Raw genomic sequence first — 23,428 nt, forward strand, 5'->3', positions numbered from 1 at the left:
TGATCCTGAATTAAAGTCTAGGCCATATCCATTTTGTGAAGAGCTGAAGCTCTTCTTAATGTTATAACCTACCCAACTTTTGTCATGATGTTACTCACTTGTCATTATGTAATTTAAAATAAACATTTAAAAAAATAAATAAAATAAACATTTAGTTGTTTGTAGATGTGAAATTTTAAAAACTGTTTATTTTGAAATAGTTGTATACTTACAGAAATGTTGAGAAATAGTATAGAGAGTTCCTATATACCATTCGCCCAGCATCTCCCACTGTTAAGGTTATTATCATGGTACACTTATCACAAATAAGAAACTAAGACTGGTACAATTCTGTTAATAAAACTACAGACATCATTTGGATTTCCTTACTTTTCCCACTAGCATCTTTTTTTTTTTTTTTTTTTTTTTTTGCTTCAGGACCCAGTCTAGGCTACCCCACTCCATTTAGTCATTAGTCATATCCCCTTGTTCTCCTCCAATCTGTGAATATTCTTCAGTCTTTTCCTGTTTTTCGTGAATTTGACACTTTAAAACAAGACTGGCTACATATTTTGTACACTACCCTTAACTGGGTTTATCTGATACTTTCTCATAATTAAGCTGAAATTATGTAATTTCGGGAAGAGTACCATAATGCATCCTTCTAATGGCATTATATTAAAGGATATATAATATCAATAAACTTTATTGCTGGTTATATTAAGCTTGATCACTTGGCTCAGGCTCTTTCTGCTAGAGTTCAACCACAAAGTTACTATTTTCCCCTTTCCATAGCCTCCTCTTCAGAAGTAATTTATTAACTCTATCTAGGTAACCATGTCCTGGAGGTAAGAATTTCAAAGAATTTGTGGACATTATCACAGTGATTAATCAATACATTTAGTGTGATACTTTAAGACTATACACTCATCCTGATGATCCTTAAAATTTCACTCACTAATTTTAGTATTCACCAGTGGGCTTTGCTTGCAATTATTAATATTGTAGTCTAATTGTAATTTCCTATTTCCTTCATTCTGTCTATATTTACCAATTATAATTCTTTCATAAGGAAGTGTTGTCTTTTCTACTCCATTTACTTATTTAGCCAATCCCTTATTTATATCATTGTGAATTCGTAAATATTCATTTTATTTGTTAGGTTATAATCCAATACTATAATTATGTAATTGGATGCTCAAATTGCTCCAGGCTTGGCTATGGGAGAATTTTAAAGTTGGCTGCTATGCCCATTTGATATCCTCCCATACTCCATCTTCTCCTCCTCCTCCTTTTTTTAGCACCTCCTTTTCTGGCATCTTAAGGTATATCAAGTACATTTAATATTTTTCCTGCTCAGGCCCTGAAATCAACCATCTCTGCAAGGAATCCTGGTTCCTTTTATTGGAGGATAATTTTTAGAGTCCACGATCTGGTGCCTGGGTGTGTTCATTGCTATGTCGTGTCAGTGCTGTGGAAATCAATGAAGACCACAGAAATGAGAAGAAGCAAAGGTTATTTATTCACAGTTCGCTATAGCAATGGAGTCATCCCTTTCACTTGCATTTGACAGAGACTCAAAGGCAGGCAGAAGAGAAAGAAAGCTTTTTAGTGGAAGGAAGAGAGAGCTTCAGATGTGCTCTGATGGAAGGCTGTTGGCATTGGGAAGCTATAGGTCAGTGAGCCAAAGACAAGAAGGGCATCCTGTGTAATTGGTTAGGGATAAATACTTATCTATCTCTGGTTGGTCCTAAATTAGAGGCACGTAACAAAAATTAAGAAAGATGCCTGTTTTTATTCAAATCCTAGGCATTTTGAGCCAATTGTTACAAGGGTTATTGTTTGGCTTCCTACATCAGTTGTAAGGGATACCAACCAGACTTCCTACTAGTCTGACTTATAGGTAGTAAGCTGGCTTCCTTACAATGGTTACTGTAGATAATGGGGTGGTTTCCTGGGCTGGTTGCTGCAGATTATGAGTCAGAGTTCTATTTCCACGTGTTTGTTCTGGCCATTGTTCATTTGCGTTTGCAGTCCCTCACTGTTTCTGAGCTGTCTAAAAGGAAGGTAGGAAATGCACATACTTATGGATGCAGGTACATACACGATCTCTATTCATTTCTGTATCAATCTATCTTTTTGTAGATAAATATGAACTCACATTCAGGCCTTCAACTCTAATCTAATCCAACACCAAAAAGTTTATTCTAGCATCCCCTCTTAGCTTATTTGTAACCATTTTTATCCAACAGTGAAACACCTGGCTCTCATCTATGCTGTACTTACTTGTTTGATAGACCCTGGTACAGAAGTAAAGTTGTTTTTTATTTTCTTTCCTACAATTCCTAACCCATACCCTTGGGAGAAACAAATTTACCAACCAGAGCACATTACATACTGTTAGTTTCATTTTATATATGTCCCTAAAGTATCTAGTCAAAACACTGCTTCCAAAAGTTACTTAGTCACCTCCTTTCTTCTCTACCTCCTTTGGTGTAACTACGTTTTAGGTTTATTAGATTGATTTGTCATAGTCTGCATTCCATCCGGGTTCATCAGATATCAGGCTGATTTTTTGAAAAATTAGCATACAATAAAATTAGCTACTTGTGGTTTATGGTTCTTCAGATCTGACACAGTTGTATCACTTCCAAATTCTGTTGTACTGTCTCTGCGGAGCCAACGCCTACTTAGACTTCAAGTTAAAAAAAAAAACAAAAAAGGAATCTTTTGGGGTCAGGACCAAGATGGTGACATAGTAGGTTCCCAAGCTTATTTCCTCCTACAAATGTGCAGAATGTACAGCTACCCATGGAACAATTCCTTCCGAAAGAAATCCGAAAACTACCTGAGTGACCACTACACATCAAACACATGAGAAAATGCAATGAAACAGGTAGGAAAGACTAGGACATACCCTCACCATAAACCCCACAAAACTCTGACACAGCTCCATACAATGTGGAGGAAACCCCTAAGCTGTAGCTTCTCCCTGAGGAGAGAAGCATTGGGACCCTATACCTGATACCTCAACTTTTAAGACCATGCCCGAAGGGATGGGCTCTCAAGATATGTAGCTCTGAAAGCCAGCAGGGCTGTGTCTCTGAGGCCCATGAGACCTCAGCAGTTCACAACAGGCACACAGCCCTCACTCTGGCTATGCCCCCAGCACAGAGGGGGCAGCCAAAATCCAAAATCTCCTGTCTCCCAGCTTTCCCTGAATGAGCTTTATCTGCATGGCTTAAAAGCTGCTGCCTACTTGTGATGAGCACCAGGTGCTATATGCTAAGTGGTGAATCACTAAATTGTACACCTGAAACTCATATTACACTGTATGTAAACTAACTGGAATTTATTTTTTACTCTTTATTTTTTTTATTTTTATTTATTTATGATAGTCACACACAGAGAGAGAGAGAGTTAGAGACACAGGCAGAGGGAGAAGCAGGCTCCATGCACCGGGAGCCCGATGTGGGATTCGATCCCGGGTCTCCAGGATCGCGCCCTGGGCCAAAGGCAGGCGCTAAACCGCTGCGCCACCCAGGGATCCCACTAACTGGAATTTAAATAAAAACTTGAAAGAAAAATAAAATAAAAGCACTGCCTTAGGGCCAGGCTTCTGATCTAGAAGGCACTAGGAGTAGGCTGTGAACCTTTCAGAAATGAGGGAAAATAGAGGACTAATCTCCTGCCTTCTTTTTTTTTTTTTTTTTTTGTATATTTTTTATTGGAGTTGATTTGCCAACATAAAGCATAACACCAGTGTTCATCCTGTCAAGTGCCCCCTCAGTGCCCGTTACCCAGTCACCCCAACACCCCCCCCACGCCCACCTCCCTTCTACTACCCCTTATTTGTTTCCTAGAGTCAGGAGTCTCTCATGTTCTGTCTCCCTCTCTGATATTTCCCACTCATTTTCTCCTGCCTTCTTTTAATCTTCCCTGTAACCAGCGTCGCCCTGAAAGGAGCTTGTGCACATGTCTGTGCCTCAGCTTTTATAAGCTGCTGCCCAAGAGATGGCCCCAGGATCAGCTGGTTAAGATGGCTAAAAGGGCTATTATTTATGAATCCCATAGGACTATAGCAAATAAAGAAGCAATTTTTAACCGGCTATCCCCAGAAGGCTCAGCACAGAGGGAGCGGACAAAATCATTCATCTCCTAGACTTTACCTTAAAGAGGTTTACCTGCATACTTGGGGCACCTGGGTGGCTCAGTCAGTTAAGCATCTGACTCTTGGTTTCAGCTCTGCTCATGATCTTGGGATTGTGATATTGAGCCCACCGCACTGGACTCTCCACTCAGTGGGAATCAGCTTGAAATTCTCTCCCTCTGTCCACCCCCCCGCCCAGCACTCACTGGTTTGCTCTCTCTCTCTCTCTCTCTCTCTCTCTGTGTCACATGTGCATGCACACCTCCTCTCTAAAATAAATATTTTTTTTTTTAAAAAAAGAGGTTTATCTAAATACTTTATTTTAAAAAAGATTTTATTTATTTATTCATGAGAGACAGAAAGAGAAAGGCAAAGGCAGAGGGAGAAACAGGGAGCCTGATGCAGGACTCAATCACAACCTGAGCCAAAGGCAGATACATAGCTGCTTAGCCACCCAGGCACCCCTATCTGAATATTTTTAAAAGCCATTGTCTGAGGTACATAAGTTCCCCATAAGAGAACATTCATAGGACCACAAACAGATTTTTCAGCAGAAATCATGCAGGCCAGAGGGAATGGAATGACATATTCAAATGTTAAAAGAAAAATGAAACAGGGACACCTGTGTGGCCCAGCGGTTGGGCGCCTGCCTTTGGCTCAGGTCGTGATCCCAAGGTCCTGGGATGGAGTCCTGCATTGGGCTCCCCGCGAGGAGCCTGCTTCTCTGTCTGCCTATGTCTCTTCCTCTCTCTCTCTCTCAGTCTGTGTCTTTCATGAATAAATAAATAAATCTTTCAAAAAAAAAAAAAAAAAGAAAAAGAAAAATGAAACAAACCGAATAAGAAAGCTCTACCCAGCAAAGCTTGCCTTCAGAAGTAAGGGAGAAATAGTTTTCCAGATAAACAAACAAACAAAAAACGAAAAGAATTCATCAATACTAGACCAAATTTACAATAAATGTTGAAGGCAGTTCTTCATATTGAAACAAAAGGAAGGTAATTAGGAATAAAAACATATGCAAGTATAAATCTCATTGGTAAAGGTAACTATTTGGTTAAATCCAGAATATATTAGTGATGTAATGGCGGTAGTTAAATCACTTATAACCCTAATAGAAAGGTCAAAAGAGAAAGTATTAAAAATAACTATAATAATTTGTTAATGGACACATAATGTAAACATGTAAATGGTGATATTAAAACACAAAATATGGGGTTGACAGAGTTTTGGTATGCATCAAAGTTTAAGTTATTATCAGCTCAAAATAGAATGTTATAAATGGGTTTTATTTAAGACTCACGGTACCTATAAACAACAACAACAACAAAACCCGTAGTATATACACAAAAGATAAAGAAATCAATATATAATAATACATAAGAAAAATCAAATCACCAAAAGGAGAGAATAAGGAAGGATAAAAAGAACAAGGGAATTAGAAAACAAACATAAAACAAGCAACAAAATAGCAATAGTTAAGTCCATACATACCAATAAATACTTTAAGTATAATGAACTAAATTCTCCAACCAAAAGACATGCAATGCCTAAGAAAAACAAAAACAAAAGAGAGGACCCAACTATATACTGCCTATAAGAAGTTCACCTCAGCTTTAAGGACACATAGACTGAAAGTGAGAGGATGAAAAAAGATAAACCAGGCAAATGGAAACCAAAAGGAAGTTTGAGTAGCTACACTTATATCACACAAAATAAATTTTAAGGCAAAGACTGTAGAAGACATAGAAAGCCATTACATAATGATGAAGGGGTCAATCCAACATAAGGATATAACATTTATAAATATTTATATACCTGACATAAGAGCACTGAAATATATAAGCTAAACATTAAAAAGATCTAAAGGGAGAAGTTGATAGCAATGTAATAATAGCAATTTCAATACTCTAATTCCAACATTATATAGATAATCTAGACATAGAATTAATAAAAAAAACATTGGATGAAACTACTTATTAAACCTAACAGATATATACTGAACATTCCATCAACAGCAGCAGAATGCACACTCCTCCATAGTGCACATGGAACACTCTCTGGAATAGATCTTGTGTGAGGCCACAAAACAAGTGTTAATAAATTTAAGAATATTGAAAACATATTTAAACACCTTTTCCAGCCAAAATGGTATGAAACTAGAAACCAATTATAAGAATACTAAAAATTAACAGATATGTGGAGATTAAACATGTTACTGAACAACTGAAGTGTCAAAGAGGGAATCAAGAGAAACCAAAACTATATTGAAACAAATGAAAATGGAAACAAAACATCCTAATGCCTATTAGAATCAACAAAAGCAGTTCTAAGAGGGAAGTTCATAGTAATAAAAGCCTATAGTAAGAAAAATGAAATACATCAAATAAACTAACTTAGGCACCAAGGAACTAGAAAAACAAGAATATACTAAGTGCAAAGTTAGCAAAAGGAAAGAAATAACAAAGATAGCATGGAAATAAATGAAATAAACTATCAATGCTGAAATTGGAAGAAATAGAAAATTTGAACAGACCCGCGACCAGCAAAAAAATTGAATCAGTAATCAAAAATCTCCCAACAAACAAAAGTCAAGGGCCAGATGGTTTCCCAGAAGAGTTCTACCTAACAATTAAAGAAGAGTTAATACCTGTTCTTCTCAAATAGTTCCAAAAAAATAGAAATGGAAGGAAAACTCCTCAACTCCTTCTACAAGGCTAGCATTACCTTGACTGCAAAACGAGATAGAGACCTCACTCCAAAGGAAAATTACAAGCCAATATTCCTGATGAACACGGATGCAAAAATTCTCAACAAGATACTCGCCAATAGTATCCAATAGTACATTAAAAGAATTATCCACCACAGTCAAGTGGTATCTGTACCTGGGCTGAAGGGATGGTTCAATATTTGCAAATCAATCAACATGATAAACCATATTAATGAAAGAAAGAATAAGAATCATATGGTTCTCTCAATAGATGCAGAAAAAGCAATTGATGAGATACAGTATCCATTCTTGATAAAACCCTTCAACAAAGTAGGGATAGATGAAGCATACCTCAACATCATAAAGGTCATATACGAAAGACCCACAGCTAATATCATCCTCAATGGGGAAAAATTAGAGCTTTTCCTCCACAGTCAGGAATAAGACTGTGATGTCCAATCTCACCATTACTATTTGACATAGTACTAAAAGTCTTAGCCTCAGCAATCAGACACCAAAAAGAAATAAAAGGCATCCAAATCATCATGAAAGAAGGCAAACTTTCACTATTTGCAGATGACATAATACTCTATGTAGAAAACCCAAAAGACTCCACCAAAAAATTGCTAGAACTAATACATGAATTCAGCAAAGTTGCAGGATATAAAATCAACATAAAGAAATCTGTTACATTTCTATTCATCAATAGTGAAGCAGCAGCAAAAGAAATCAAGGAATTTACATTTACAGTTCCATTTACAATTGCACCAAAAACCAGAATCCTAGGAATAAACCTAACTAAAGAGGTAATAAAAGATCTGTACTCTGAAAACTATAGAACACTTATTAAAGAAATTGAAGAGGATACAAAGAAATGGAAGAACATTCTGCACTCATGGATTGGGGGAAAAAAAAAACATTGTTAAAATGTCTATACAACCCAAAGAAATATACACATTTAAAGCAATTCCAGTCAAAATACCAACAGTGTTTTTCACAGCTAGAACAAAAATCCTAAAATTTGTGTCGTATCACAAAAGACCCCAAATAGCCAAAGCAACCCTGAAAAATAAAAGCAAAGTTGGAGGCATCATGATTCCAGAATTCAAGCTATATTACAAAGCTGTAGTCATCAAGACAGTATGGTACTGGCACAAAAACAGACACATAGGTCAATGTAACAGAATAGAAAACTAGAATGGACCCACAACTCTAGGGTCAACTAATCTTCGATGAAGCAGAAAAGAATATCCAATTAAAAAAGGAAAAAGTTAGTCTCTTCAACAAATGCTATTAGAAAACTGGACAGCCACATGCAGAAGAATGATACTGGACCACTTTCTTACACTATACACAAAAATAAACCCAAAATGGATGAAAGACCTAAAATGTGAGATAGGAATCCATCAAAATCCTGAAGGACAATGCAGGCAGCAACCTCTTCGATCTAGGCCACAAAAATTTCTTGCTAGGCATGCTTCCAAAGGCAAGAGAAACAAAAAGCAAAAAGTTAACTACTGGGATTTCATTAAATAAAAAGCTTCCACACAGCAAAGATAATAATCAAAACTAAAAGGCAGCCTATGAAATGGGAAAAGATATTTGCAAATGACATATTTGACAAAGGGCTAGTATCCAAAAATCTATAAAGAACTTATCATTGTTAACAACCAAAATCAAATAATGTAGCTGAGAAATGGGCAGCAGACATGAACAATCATTTTTCCAAAGAAGATATCCAGATGGCTAACAGACACGTGGAAAGATGCTCAACATCAACTCCTCATACAGAAATACAAATCAAAACCACAATGAGATACTAAACTCACACCTATCAGAATGGCTAAAATGAACAACTCAGATAAACAACAGGTGTTGGTGATGATGAGGAAAAAAGGGAATCCTCTTGCACTGTTGGTGAAACTGCAAATTGGTGCAGCCACTCTGGAAAATAGCATGGAGGTTCCTCAAAAAGTTCAAAATAGAACTATCCTACAACCCAGCAGTTGCACGACTAGATATTTACCCAAAGGATACAAAAATACTGATTTGAAAGGGTACAATGACTATGGAAAGAGCCCAAATGTCCAATGTCCAATGACTGATGAATGGATAAAGAAGAGCTGATATATGTATATGTATACCAACAGCGTTTTTCAGAGCTAGGACAAAAATCCTAAAATTTGTGTGGAATATATATATATATATCAAACATTATATATATTATATATATATATAAATATATATTTAACATTGTTAAAATGTCTATACTACCCAAAGCAATCTACACATTTAAAGCAATCCCAATCAAAATACCAACAGCATTATATATACATAATATATAAGTATATAGATATATACACATTTTATATACACGTATATATATACATGTTTTATATACACACAAATATACACACACACACAATGGAATATTAATCAGAAGAATGAAATCTTGCCACTTGCAGCAACGTGGATGGAGCTAGTGTGTATTATGCTAAATGAAGTAAGTCAGTCAGAGAAAGACAAACACCATATGATTCCACTCATACGTGGTATTTAAGAAACAACAGATGGACATAAGGGGGGGGAGAGAGACAGAGAGAGAGAGAGAGAGAGAAGGAGAGAGAGAGAAAGAAACCAACCATAGGAGACTTTTAACAATAGAGAACAAAATGAGGGATGATGGAAAGAGGTGGGTGGGGGATGAGCTACATTAGTGATGGGTATTAAAAAAAGCACTTGTTAGGATGAGCACTGGATGTTGTAAGTGATGAACCACTGAATTCTACTCCTGAAACCCATATTGCACTCTATGTTCACTAACTAGAAATAAAAAGGAACTCTTTTGCACTGTTGGTGCAAATGTAACCTGGTGCAATTGCTGTGGAAATCACATGGAGGTTCTTCAGAAAGTTAGAAATAGAATTACCTATGATCCAACAATTGCACTACTATGTATTTACCTCCAAATACAAAAACACTCAAAGGGATACATGTAACCCTATATTTATAGCAGCATTATTTACGATAGCTAAATTATAGAAACAGCCCAAGTGTCCATTGATTAATGAGTGGATAAATAAGAAAATAAGACGTGGCATGTACGTGTGTGTATATATATTCATTTAGCCATAGAAAGAATGAAATCTTGTCATTTGCCACAACATGGATAGAACTAGAGAGTATAATGCTAAGGAAAATAAGACAAAGACAAAAACCATATGATTTCCCTCATGTGGAATGTAAGAAACACAACAAACAAACAAAGGAAATAAAATGAGAGAGAGAGAGAGAGAGAAACACAAACCACGAAACAGACTCTTAAGTATAGAGAACAAACTGATGATTATCAGAGGGGAGGTAGGTGAGTAGATGCTTGAAACAGGTAATGAAGATTAAGGACTGAACTTGTTCTGATGAGCACCAGGTGATGTATGGAGTTGCTAAATCACTATATTGTACACCTGCAACAAATATAACACTATATTAACTATGCTGGAATTAAAATGAAAGATTTCATTAATTAATAAAATAAATTTTAAAATAAATGGTGTTGGAAATTGGACCACCACATGCAAAGGAGAAGAATGAAAATGGATTCCTATGTACACCAGACACAAAAATCAACTCAAATGGAGTAAAGACTTGAATATAAGACCTGGAACTGTATATATCCTAGAAGAAAATACAGGGGGTAAGCTCCTTGACAATGGTCTTGGCAATGATTTCTTTTGGGTTTGACATCCAAAGCAAAGCCGACAAAAGCAAATATAAACAAGTGGAACCACATCAAACTTAAAAGCTTCTAGACAGCAAAGGAACCCATTAACAAAATGAAAAAGCAACCTATCAGATGGGAGCAAGTATTTGCAAACCACATATTCAATTAAGGGTTAATATCCAAAATATACAAGGAACTCACAACTTACTAGAAAGAAAACCAAATATCCCAATTTTTTAAATGGGCAAAATCCTAAATAGATGTTTTTCCAAAGAAGATATACAAATGGCTAGCAGGTACATAAAAATGTACTCAATGACATTCATCATCAGGGAAATGAAAAATTGAAACCACAATGAGATACCACCTCACATCTGTTAGGATGACTATTATCAAAAAGACAAGAGAAATGCTGGAAAGGATGTGGAAGGATGCGGGGGGAAAAAGGGCAAGCTTTGTGCACTGCTGGTGGAATTTACACTGGTATACTCACAATGGAAAACAGTATGAAGCTTTCTCAAAAATTTAAAAATAAAGTACAATATGATTCAGTAATTCTACTTATAGGTATATACCCAAAGGAAATGAAAGCATTATCCCGAAGAGATATCTGCATTCCCATGTTCAATGCAGCATTATTCACAATAGTCAAGGTACGGAAACAACCTAAGTGTCCATTGACAGATGAATTGATAAAATATATACATATACATAGAATATAATACTACTGAGCCTTAAAAAAGAAAGAAATCCTGTCATTTGCAACAACATGGCTCAGCCTGGAAGGCATTATGCTCAGTGAGATAAGTCAGACCAAGAAATATCACATATCAGTCAAACTCAGAAACAGAGCAGAAAAGCAGTTATCAGGAGCTGGGCAGTGGGGGAAACGGAGAGGTTGGTAAAAGGGTATAAACTTTCAGTAACAAGTGAATAAGGTCTGAGGATTTAATATATAACGTGACTATAGTGACAATGGTCTATTGTATAAATGAAATTTGCTAAGAGAGCTTAAACTTTCTCCTCCTCTCATTAAAAAAAATAAGGTGATTATGTGAGATGATAGATGTGTGAATCAACTGGATGATGGGAATCCTTTCACAATGTATAACTATATTGAAACATCACATTGTACATTTCAAACAGCTCACGAATTTATAAATTATGTATCAATAAATTGGAAAAAATAAATATGAAATACTTTATTGTAATAATTATGAGTTAACATTCCAAAAGATTGGGGGATTTCAGGGTTAATATATGGGTTTTAAGTGAAACCAATATTTTGTGTCCCCAGAGCAATCTCTAGATGTGACTCTTTGTTCTTATCATCCTTAGCCTTTTGAGCACCAAGCTCATAACTATTAGAGAAGAAAGATCCTTTTTTCTTTTTATAATTCTTATGTGTGATTTTCTCCTTTAGTGAGCCCCTTTTGTAATGTCCCTGTAAATTCTTACTGAAGGAGTTAGAGTGGTCTTTTCTTGCAAATAAGGATACAGTTGCAAAATCTGAATTAAAATTTTTGGATTTCCTCCTCCCTAAGTTTAAATACACAACAAATTTACTGTTTCCCAGGCCCATATACCTAGTAGAGATTTCTATTACCCCTTTTTCTTCAAATATTGATTTGAGTCTTATAAATATAGTCTTCTCAGAAACTGAAATATTAATTTAATTTCACCAGGATATACTTCATTATTTCCTCTCTAGTTTATTATGTTTCTCAATTTTGTTTGTAAATGAAAGTTTAGATAATTTCAGATTGAATGTGTACTATTTTACTATCAACTTTAGTTTGGCATTAACACAGAAAGAGATCTCAGAGCTTTTGGGTTTTTTTAAATTTTGTATATAATTTACTTTATTCTTTTCTATTTTCTGAGCACAGTTGATACACAATGTTACATCACTTTCAGATGCAGAGATCTCAGAGTTTGTTTGTTTTTTTTCTTGTCCAGACCACTAAATTTTCAAGACCAGAATACAAAGTAAAAGTCCAATTATGTCAAGGGAAAAATAGAAGTTTAAAGAAAAGAACTGAATCCGGACTTTTTAAAAGAAAATCTGTAATTAAATGTAAGTTTTAATTATCTATTTGCTTATCCTTTCACATCATTATTAGTTGAAAATCAACTGTATTGATGAATCAAAACCTGTGTAAAAATTTAGTCTCATTTTATCCCTAATATTGCCCATTAAGGGTAATAAAGATTTTTAACTCCAGCAAGTTTTGTTTTTTTTTTAAGATTTTACTTATTTATTCATGAGAGATATACAGAGAGAGGCAGAGACATAGGCAGAGGGAAGAAGCAGGCTCCCTGTGGGGGGCCCAATTTGGGACTCTATCCTGACCCCCAGACTCTGGGATCACGCCCTGAGCTGAAGGCAAACACTCAACCGCTGAGCCACCCAGGTGGCTCTAGGGAGGTTTAAGGAAGTATTTCTAAAAAGCTTTATTTCTTGAAATAATGCTTAGCACATAGTAGGTATTTAACAACTTTGTGTTTGATTAAGTTGAAAGAATGAAGAGAATTTATAACTTTTGCTATTTCAGCTAAATTATGTACATATTAAATAAGACTATTCATGAATACATTTAAAAATGAATACCCACAAATTATACTCCAAATTATTATTAATATTTACCACGCTATTGTGAACAAATATATTAAATGTTAGCCTTATAATTCAATTGGAGTATCAAGAAAAAGACTATTTTAGAAAACCAAAGTAATGAGGTCACAAAAATATTTTTTCTATTTGCACATTATCCACTTAACATGTTAATATGGAAATGGAAAATTAGTTTATATCATGAATTTATTATTTAGTTTTAGTAAAATTTAGTAAAATTTACATAAATGAATTAAAACTACTTAAACAGATTTGCTGTGAAATTAACATTCTTTACTAAAGTAATTATATGAAGATGATATTCATGTTACATGTTCTTTCTTTACCCCTCATTCACCTCTAGCCACCCATTCAAATAATTACAAATCTCATGTGTTTCAATTGACAGGTAGCATTTTATCATCCTCATTCTTGAAGACAGACATTAATTATTTTTGATTTGTCTAAATGACAAGGTTACTTGAGAAAAATTGAAATCTTTATTTAAGAATAGGTTCAAATCTTTATTCCAGCTTTTTCTAGCTATGTTTCCTTAACCGAATTATGTAACATCTCTGAAACTTCGTTTTACTTCTCTTTATAAATAAGGGTCCTAATATCGACCTTATAGCCCTGTTGGGGTGTACAATTATCAGAATCATCATTATTTTAATGCTGGAAATGTTTGATTCTGGTTTTCATTTTCAAACTCCCGTGGCAGCTACAAACATCAGGAACAGTAACTGATTAATGGAAAATATTTTTAAATGTTATAATCCTGCCAGATAAGTTAATTGTTTTTAATAATGATGGTACAAAACTTAAATTTAAAATCATGATGAAGGGGATCCCTGGGTGGCTCAGCGGTTTAGCACCTGCCTTTGGCTCAGGGCATGATCCTGGAGTCCTGGGATCGAGTCCCACATCAGGCTCCCTGCATGGAGCCTGCTTCTCCCTCTGCTTGTGTCTCTGCCTCTCTCTGTGTGTGTCTCTCATGAATAAATAAATAAAATCTTTAAAAAAAAAAAAAAGAAATCATGATGAAGGGGCACCTGCATGGCTCAGTTGGTTAAGCATCTGCCTTTGGCTCAGGTCATGATCCCCAGGTCCTGGGATCAAGCTCCGTATTGTGTGTGTGTGGGGTGTCTCTGTTCAGCAGGGAGCCTGCTTCTCCTCTCTGCCCCCTGCCCCCTGTCCACTGCCCTCTGCCCCCAACTGATGCTTCCTCTGTCTCTCTAGTGTCTCTCAAACAAATAAATAAAATCTTTAAATATTTTTTTAAATCACGCTTAATTGGGATCCAACTTGATAGCTTATCAATATTGTCCAAAGTAACAGATTGCCTCTTTGAAAGCTTACTGAAATATGGCAAATCAAGGTGATGGTAAAGTTCTTTTCTTAAGAGAATGACAAAATTATGTGATATCCTGGTTCTGAGGCTATATTTCCACTTATTAAAATATAAATGTTTCTTGTTATTATGAGGGGTAATTATCAATAAGAATACTAATGAAATAATACTGAGAGAAAACTTTCTGTTTTATTATAAGGGGAAGCAGCTTGATATAGGAAAATACATAGGTTTTGAAATCAGAAGGAAGTATATTCAAGTCCAAATCTCCACCGATTAATATGAAATAGCTACACCTCTGACTCTTAGTTTCCTCATCATTGATAAAAGATAATAAAGTTTCTCTGTCAGAGTTGTTATGATGGTAAGACATAATACTTATGAAGATATTAGTGTGCTATTTGGTACCTAACAGGCCCTCATTCCATGATTATGGTTCCAATGATGAGAATGTGTTCTGTTTCTATAAGCATCCCTATCGAAAATGTGGGCAGACACTTTGACAAGTATTCATCATGCATTCATTAGATGTATTCATTCACTCATGCATCCATCCATCTGTCCATCCATTCATCATAATTTCAAGGCAAGATCAAGGCAGTGAGGACAACTAAGTGAAATAAATCAACAGAACTAACTACAATGCAAAGCAAAGAGATCGATTATTGAAGTAGAAACAGTCACCAGAATGTGAGAAAAGGAAACTATTTCAGGAAAGTACCACTGAGAAGCTAGAACTTAAGATTGGTCATGGAAGAGATGAATACCGTTCCTAAAATTTGAGAAGTTGTAGAGAGGATATACACTTTGAAAACAAGAGTGAGTTCCACATATAACCTGAATATGAGCCTCATGTGACCCATTCTTCAGCAAACAGACCCCAGTAACAAGAAGAAAGTAAGTCCAATCTTATAATTTTATCTCTCCAAGAACATCAAAGGCTATGCAATTTAAAACCTACTTCTGCCGTTCTTTTCATTCTGTATTTTTTTTTACCCCCTTCTGCTTCCCCTGAAGCATCTCTTCCCATTTCTCCTTCTCTATACAGCATCAAAATATACTTCATCCCAAGAGGTCTTTTCTTTTCCATTTCTTTTGCTGTATTTCTCTTTATTCTTATTTCTTATAGGAGTTACTCTTGACACAATTCAAATTCCCTATTCTGATTTTCTCTCCACTGATTAGCATGATCTGCATAAAAAGGAGCAAGAACTAGGGCAGGGGTTCTTTTCCAAGGGATTCGAGGAGAGGACTGTATTTCAACATAATTGGTTTCTCTGATAATCTTATGCATTTTATTTCATGCATTTAGAAACACCATTTTGAGAAATAATCCATAGGTTTCTCTAAATTGCTAAAGTCAGGGCAAAAAACATGTTTAGGAACCCTTGAAGTGAGGCTAAAGTAGAGCAATTGAAAATGGCAGTGAATATTTACTCATTCAAATTTTTGTCCACATTTCACTTGAAAGCCCCTGCAGTTTTGTGGAAAGCAGTAGGCAGTCACTGTGGCCAAAACTTATCATGAGGATAGGAAGTGAAGGGAGATGAGACATTGATTTCTATGTGAACAAAAACAGAAATGACACACAAAACAGCCACTATGCTGTGCATAAACAGTAGCAGTCTCTTCATAAAAACAGAAAGGACTCATTTTCTGTATTTTTCTTTCCATGCTCTTTTAGATTATCCTGCCACTTCTCTCATTAGCTTTCCTAAAATTATCCATAGTCCAAATCTAGCAAAGAGATAGTCAAACTTACTAAAACTTCTAATTTCAAAGGAAATTAGTTGCTACCTCAAATTAAACGGAAATCAGCTGTCATAGTTCAAATATTTCACAGCAGTTACCCAGCCACCTAATTCCCGTCCTGTCTCCCGTTATACCCTCCACACCTCTTCTAATACCTTAACTAGAAATTTTCAAGGGAGTAGATTTCTGAAAGACATTCCTGTCAGCTTTTAGTGTTGCTAAAAAATCAACCCACCTGCCACCAGCTGTGTGACAGTTTATATAGTGTTGCCAGGCCCATAATGGTTCAGAGTATTTGTGAATATATTATTTTTGACAGGTTCCTCTCCCAATTAAGGACCACACAGAACTCTCCATTCTCAGTCAAAATTCCTAGAAGTGTTATCCCTTGGGCAGCTAAGCAATTTTACAGATAGGAAAAAAATAAAGTCTGTAGGTTTTCAGGAGGATATGGGAAGGGGCACAAATCAGCAGGCAGTTCATTCTTTTACATCAGTGGGCAAGTCTTCAGGGGCAGCGCTGACTGCCAATTTGCAGGATGTTAAGTCACCTTCTGCCATCAGCTCTGTGGCAATGGCAAAACTATCCCATAATACCCAAACTTACACTTTTGTGAAGGCAGCAGAATGCCAATTATTCTCACAAGTACAAGACTCAGAACAGACCAAACCACATTTTAAGTTTTTCTCCTGAGGACAGATTGAATATGGTGGCACTTTTCAAGTAATGGCCACTTAAAAGATGAAGCTATTGTATAAAAATATAGGGATGTCATAAATAAGTTTAAATCGGCTCTCCTGGTTTACAGTCACCAATCAATGGGAAGTGATTTTCTTTTGCAATTTAACACACCTGACAACTTCAAATGTATTAAATAATGTAGCTGACCAATGATTATACTAGCTAACATGTATTCTACTGCCAGCAACAAAATGTATTGAGTGCTTGGTATGTATCAAGTACTTTATACATATGTGGGTGAATCCATCTAATTTCTATCCCACAAATCATCTCATTTAGACACTAAGACTATCATTTTAAAGAAAATAAAACTAAGAAGGTAAGGCATTTGCTGAAGCTAGTATTAGGGAGAGCCTGGATTTGAGTCCAGACAGTCTGAATCCAGAGCCCACTTGCAATTTTTGCTGTTGTGCAGGACCCCACATGTGAAAGGGCCCCCTACTTGCATTAATGCTACCTTGTCATTGTCTTGAATAATAACAGTAATTTTGTTGTCTCATTATACTAGATTGTAAAGACCAAATACATGGAGTTGCTATTCTTGGATATTTAGAACTAAGACCCTCAGAAAATTCAACCTGCCTATCCCACCACAAGTTGCCACAACATAATCTGTGTATTATCTATCAGATGCAGTTATGATCCAGGCCCTCCACCAGACTAAGTCTATAGCAATAGCATAGTGCCAAAGGAAAAGTACTGGATTCACACAATACATGCATCACTTTAAACATAACTGGAAGCATAGAGCTTCTCGATAATGGAAGGTAGTAGGATACTAATAATTTAAAATAATTTGGTCCCTCAAGAACCCAGATGGGCAATTCATAGTCACTGAGATTTGGAAGGCAACTTAAAGATAATCTGTTTAAACCTCTCAGTGGCATCTGGTCTACTCAGAAGACTTTATTACTAATTTTTTTCTTTTCTATGAAGACTCTCAATATTAAGTTTATTACTATTATTTTTAAGGTTAAGATTAGAAATTGAGAGCAGATGTATTTAGTATCTTCTGGCTGGTTTAGATTTAAGCTGGATTAAAGGTTTATTTCATCAGATATCCTCTTTGACAAATGATCCAAAATATCCTTAGTCATCATCAGAATGTAGGTTGAGCCTTCGTGTGTGCAAGGATATTTTTCTCAATTTATTATAATTTCTGCGACTTACGCACAACAGTGATGGAAACAGCCTGGTATAGATTTCCAAGGCACAGTGTGGGAGGCACTGTGTGTGCACAAATCCCGTTATTTGTTAATAGGATTTGTCCACATACCTTCTGCCCAGTCCGTTCAATGCTTTGAAATATTGCAGCTGCTTTTCATTTTCTGTTAAATCCGATTGGCAGCAATGTCAATGCTACAGCTCAACCCACAAACAGAAGCACAACTACAAGTAAGAATACACTGGTGGAAAAATAGCCATAAATGCCACCATGAAGCAAAAATATTCCATGGCAGGATGCCATCTGGGGAATTTAGTTACCCTACTAGGCCCAATCCTAAGTAAGATATTTTATCTTTAACTGGTTATTGTTCTATAACATTGATGACTCCAACATAGTGCATTCTTAACTGGAGGCAATTTTGCTTCCCACAGGATATCTGGCAATGTCTGGAGACACTTTTGATTGTCATGACTGAGAGGTACTATCCATCAAGTGGGTATGCTTCTAAATATCCTACAATGTATATGAAAACCCAGCATGGCAAAGAATTATCTAATACTCAATTTCAGTACTTCAAAGGTTAAGGGCTCAGGCCCCAAATATTTCAAACCAACCTAGTAATCATAAATGATGGTTTTCCTTTTTTTTTTTTTTTTTACCACCGTTTAGAATATAAATAGTAGTGTCAATTGGGGAACAAATTCAAGTACCATATTTTTGTGTTGGTGACATTTAAGGATACATCTCTTCCTAAGTATTTTGAACAAGATAAGAAGAAGTACTAAAGATGAAAAGAGCAAAAGTATATTCTTAGAAGTATGACAGCCAGAAGGGACTTCTAGTCTAGCATTTGCAAACTCTATTCCCTACATACCAGTTCAGCAAGACATATGGGTATCCCATGAGTAGGTATCCAGATCAAATGACACAGTGAAGTGTTGGGCTCAAGCAGAGTGAAATATATTTTGATTCTGAAGAACCATTCTAAGAGCTTGGAAGTGCTCACAGGCACCAGGTGGCTCTCCAAAGGTGACTACAGTAAAATAGAAAAAAGTTTTCAAACTCACTGAACCATCAAATATTTTACGCCTGTAACATCTGTTAATATTGCCTTCAACAAAAGCTCTAGTCCACCTAGCATGCTCATAAGTATTGTACAAAGATCAAGTTACTTGCTCAAAATTCTTCCAATAAGGACCAAGCAAGGACAATATCAAAGCCTATATTACCCAGTCCATTCTTCTTTCCACCATGCAGTGTTTGTTTTTTTTTTTAATATCTATAGTTATTATTTTTTTTAAAATGGGTTAATTATATTATTACATCATAGCATATAGTGCTTGGAATACATTTATTTATTTATTTATTTATTTATTTACTTATTTATTTATTTATTTTAGAGGTGGGGAGGGGCAGAGGGAGAGAGAGAATCTCAAGCAGACCACCCCCTCACCCCACTTTAGGCACAGAGTCCTGAGATCATAACCTGAGCTGAAATCAGGAGCTGAAAGCTTAACTGACTAAGCCATTGAGGTGCCCCAGAATACACATTATTTTAGACAGGGCATTTCCAAATCCATTATCATCTTTAACCCTCATAACTCACATCAAGTTATTTTTTTTTCCTCTTCTTTTTTCAACTTCATGATTTTTCCTTTCATCATCACTACCACCATATCTTCAATATGAACTCAGCTACTAGAACTTGCTTTGAGGTTAGGGCCTTTGCTATCCCATGTTGAAAACAACTGATGGCACAGTGGAGCCAATGTCTGTTGAATTAATGAATGCTCCATTTTATAGATAAAGTGTATGAAATATAGAGAAGTTAAACTGAAGGTACAGGTACATGTTTTTAAGCACCTGTTATCCTGAAGGCAATGTGTTGGTTATTTATTATTTTTTTTGTATTATCTCACTGAATGAGTGAAATTTAATAGCAGCATCAAAAGACAAAGCAAAACCGGCAAAGGGAAGAAAAAAATAATACTTTCTTTAGGAAAATAATAGAAACTACAGAATAAGTGATGGAAAGCTGAAGTAATGTATTTTTTCCCTTGCTTTTGTGTTCCAAGATAGATAAAACCAGCCTGGACTTTATACTTCAGCATACTGACTCACACTCATTTGGTCTTATGCAAAAGGCCAGCAATTTTACGGAGTAAAATTTCTCAGCGGAGCTTCCAGAAGAGACACAATGATGAGCAATGAACTTTTCATGACTATCTAGTTAAACTAGCTGGAATTAAACACTTGAGTAGTTCCACTTAAATTTTATTTTTATTTCTTATGGTCATGGAATCTAGTCAACTTAATGTTTAACACATAATTCTCAAAAAAACAAAACTAAAAGGAACTCACTTGGAAAACAAAGAGATGAAAGATCTCCTTTAATAACTAATTCTCAAACACATGCAATTATCTAGTAGATTAGCTTACTGAGGACACTTGTCAGTTTTTCTCTACCAATGTAGAATCCAGTAATACTAATAGTCAACTCAGAATACACCCCAGAGAATTATTTTGATGAAAGAACTTTTTACTAGTGTGAAAATGCTTAATACTGAGATGTGTGCTCAACTTAAAGATGTGCAAACCTAAAAGGGCATTGCAACTCTAAACAGATAAAACTAGCTTTTATTTATTTCATTTCTGATCCAGAATTATTTTAATTTCCAGCAACAGTCACATGCTTTCAAAAATCTTAGATGATCATGAAACACATGGCAAGCCAACTGAAATATCTCCACAAGATATTTGTTCATTGACAAATCCATTTTTCTATCACTCATTCAAACATCAATGTGCGCCAACTGTATAGAAAGTGCCAGTCTCAGTGATGTGAAGAGTTAAATATAAACACCCTGTACTTAAACAAGTCATGTCTCAATAAAGAGAATCAGATATAAAAAAGGAGAGCACATGCACAGAAAAAATTGGGTAGCAATGATGATCAATGTACCATTGTTTATATAAAAACTATATGGAATATAAATGTTCATCAAGAGAAGTGGCTAAAATAGTGAATTATTCACAATATGTAATAGCATAGCAGCAGTAAGTAGCTCAAAAAAAAATCACCCCAATGCCCAGAGTTTGAGTGAATAACGTAAGTTGCTGAATAAATACGGCTACATAAATATTATATATTTATGGGTATGTAAGATATATAGAAATGCTTAGGGAAAAGGCCTGGAAAGACATAAATGAAATGAGAACAGTGGTTCTCTCTGGGTAAAATACTGGAACTGGGGAGATAGTCATAAAAAATTAGTTTTACCTGTAATGCTCATATCTTAAAATCAGAAACAATTCATGTATTATTTATCAAATGTATGTACATAGACAGAAAGCTGTAGATACAGGTATATATTAACACAATCAATACCATAGGGAGGAACACATAAAGTGATACAGAGTTTTGAATGAGTAAAACAGTTCCCTACAGGAGAAATTATGCAATATTTTATGTAGAAGAAGCCATACTTTATTAGTTATAAAAAGAATTTGGAGGTGGATAGAAAGTAAAATTAACTATAAAAATACTATAATGCACAAACATTAACTAAAATGGCTGGTGGGGTTTTTTGGGGGGAAGGATGATGGGATGAATAGCTGAAGCACAGAGTTTTTCCTTGAAACTATTTGGTGTAAAGTAGAATGGTGGCTACGTGACATTAACCATTGGAAAAAGTCTAAAGAACTATACAACATAAAGCATGAATCCTAAAGTAACCTATGGGCTTAGTAATAATGTATCAATATTGGTTCTTCAATTGCAATAAACTTACCATATTAATGGAAGTTATTCATAATAGAGGAAACTGTTGGGAGGAGGGTTGAGAACGCTCTGTTCTTTTTGTTCTATTTTTCTATAAGCCTAAAACTGCTAAAAAATAGTCTTTTAATTTTAAATTGTTGTAATAGAATGCAGAAACAAGAAGAACATAAGTAAAAGAATAATTAATGCTTTTGGTGGGAGACTGGGCCACTGGCTGTATTGTACCAATGATGCTGAGTTAATACAGAACACAGAAAGCTCCGTGGTGGGCTAGTACACAGAATATTTAATGTTATTGCTGTTATTTATTTATATGTTTGTTTTCTGTGTAATTTTTGATGTCTTAAAAAAGAACAATGGCTATTCCAGGACATATAAAAGTGGAAGAATATTACAAGAAGAGAGAGAACAGCTAAATGGATGACATACAGAAGTGAGAAACACCCTTGCTGGAACTGGAACAGAATCTGGTGCAGCTCAAGTGCAGACTCACATCAAATAGCCTGGAGGTGAAATCAAAATGTGAAGGTGAGAGTAGACTGTGAAGTGTACTGGATGCCTACCCAAGGGATTTGGATATGAGTATGCGAATCCATTTTTTTTTTTTTTTTTTTTAAGAGCATGACCTACTCACTTCTGAGCTTCTGTGAGACGGATGGCAATGAGGAGAGAGGCAGGGGGACAGGAAAGGATCGGTGAATGTGTAATGAGGGTGATGGTTTGGGCATTAAAATGAGTGAGTTCAAATTCTGGGTCTCAACCTTCCCAGATGTATACGTAATAAACCCAAGGCCTACATCTTAAATGCTTTTAATCTCAATTTTCTCATGAATAATAACAAATATAACACTCTAACAGGTATGTGGTGGTATTAAATAAGAGAATAGATGCTAATAGAATAATAGTAAGTAACATTTTGGAGCAAAAGGCCAAGGAACTCTATGTGAAACTGAGGCATTCTTAAGTGATTCTGAGGCAGCTGGACATTTCGGTAAAGGGGGAACAGTCAGGATAATGCCTGTGATGAAGGCAGAAGGTAGTAGAGGGACAAATGAGAAACAGTGGGAAATGAGTAGCAAGATAACAGCGGGTTCCACTATGAAACTATGAAACTATGAAGAATTCTATCTGAAAACCAGTATGCTTCCACTGGTCTAGCTATTGTTTTACAATTCCTCTCCTACAGGCCTCCACACAGAAGCCTTCAAGGTATATCTTAGTCAGATTAGGCTGCTTTAACAAAATACAATAGACTGAGTGGCTAAAACATTTCTCAGAGGGGCACCTGGGTGGCTCAACGGTAGAGCCATCTGCCTTCGGCTCAGGGCATGATCCTGGGGTCCTGGGATGGAGTCCCGCATCGGGCTCCCCATGGGAAACCTGCCTCTTCCTCTGCCTATGTCTCTGCCTCTCTGTGTCTGTCATGAATAAGTAAATACAATCTTTAAATAAAATACAATAAAA

The 23,428-nt window shown here is 35.7% G+C and overlaps 1 long non-coding RNA gene across 1 annotated transcript; it reads left to right on the forward strand.

Moving 5' to 3' along the window:
- The first annotated feature begins 1,994 nt into the window (after positions 1-1,994).
- Positions 1,995-22,747, forward strand: LOC140609959 (uncharacterized). Its single transcript, XR_012011730.1, has 4 exons — positions 1,995-2,075; positions 12,517-12,634; positions 22,334-22,492; positions 22,583-22,747. It is a non-coding gene; the product is annotated as an uncharacterized lncRNA (long non-coding RNA).
- The last annotated feature ends 681 nt before the right edge of the window (positions 22,748-23,428 follow it).

This window comes from Canis lupus, chromosome 19 (genome assembly GCF_048164855.1).
Source record: "Canis lupus baileyi chromosome 19, mCanLup2.hap1, whole genome shotgun sequence".
NCBI lineage: Eukaryota > Metazoa > Chordata > Mammalia > Carnivora > Canidae > Canis > Canis lupus.